The following is a 1413-nucleotide window of genomic DNA, read 5'->3' as shown; positions in this document are numbered from 1 at the left end:
TGGCTTAGTGGCTTGTTTGGATTTTTCTTCGTGTGTGCACACACTTGCAGGATGGTGTGCGTTCAAATTTCGAGTATTTATTGGTGTGAGTGTCCCTGTATTAATTTATTTGTGTACGTGTATGCGTACATGTGCTTGAGTGCGTGTGCATTTGTGTGCATTGGGTGCGTGAGTGTGTGTGTGTGGCCATAGACTGAATTGCATGTGGATGTCAGGGGACAGTTCTTACCTTGTATTATGTGGGTCAGTCCCAGGGATTGAACTCTGGTCATCAGGCTTGGCAGCAAACACCTTTATGTGCTGAGTCATGTTGCCAGTCTACATTTTGATTTATTCCTTTCCTCCCCCGCCCCCTCCCTCTTTTCTTTCTTTCTCTCTCTCTCTCTCTCTCTCTCTCTCTCTTTCTTTCTTTCTAATGAAATCTCTCGCAGGACTGGAGCTCTCCAAGTAGGCTAGCTTGGCTGGCTAGAAAGCCCCAGAGATCTGCCTGTCTCTGCCTCTCCAGAGCTGGGGTTGCAAGCAGACACCACCACAGGTTTGTTTGTTTTTTAATGTGAGGATCAGGTTTTATGATTTCAGGGCAAGCACATTACTAACTGCGCCATCTCCCCTGCCTGTGACCATACAGAATGAGGGCCTCCAATTCACCAACTCCATAGTCGACTGGGAAATTCCCTCAATCCTTTATATGAGGCATGGGGGAAGGGGAGCGAGCTTATTTCAAACGTGTCAGCTGTGTCTCCTTTAGAGCGGGCATTTCCCAGCCAATCCTGCTGCTACCCAGGGTGTATATGGAGGACGGCTCTAGGGGAGGCATATTGCTTTTTCTTTCCCATTACCAGATGGGATGATATTTCTGAAGCCTGGTGCTACAGCAGCCTCTTCGGAGCACAAGGTGAGAGTGGAGACCCAGCATTTAGCAAACTGCACCAGAGGGTGGGAGGCGAGGCTCCTGATTGGCAAGCATCTACTGCCTGCGCTTCTGAGGGGAGGGAGGAAGGCCCCTTTGAGATTCTGAAAGCCAAGCATAGCAGTGGAGGAGTGGGAGACCTGTGGGGCCAAACCACACCCACGATGCCATGATTCAGACACGTCTGGATCACTATGAGATCAATGCTCCTGGCCCGATTCTAGAGGCAAGGGATTGTATGGATCGAATTCCCACACACCCAGGTACCAAAGCTGTCCATAGGAGGGAATTCTGGCCCCAAGGAAGGCTGGGTAGCACGGAACTAGGTGGGCAGTATTTGAAAACAGTTTGCTCTCACAAGTCCGGTGTTCCACAGAAAGAAGACTCATGTCCCCTGTCCCTCTCCACCACTATTAAAAAAAAATGCACACACAGTGCAAAGAGTTGTGGTTGGTTATTTGGTGACATGGTGTCAGCAGTTTTTCAGAACTGGGTGAACCTTC

Source organism: Rattus norvegicus, chromosome 17, assembly GCF_021556685.1.
Source record: "Rattus norvegicus strain SHRSP/BbbUtx chromosome 17, alternate assembly SHRSP_T2T, whole genome shotgun sequence".
NCBI classification, from domain to species: domain Eukaryota; kingdom Metazoa; phylum Chordata; class Mammalia; order Rodentia; family Muridae; genus Rattus; species Rattus norvegicus.
This window is presented reverse-complemented; position numbering follows the sequence as displayed.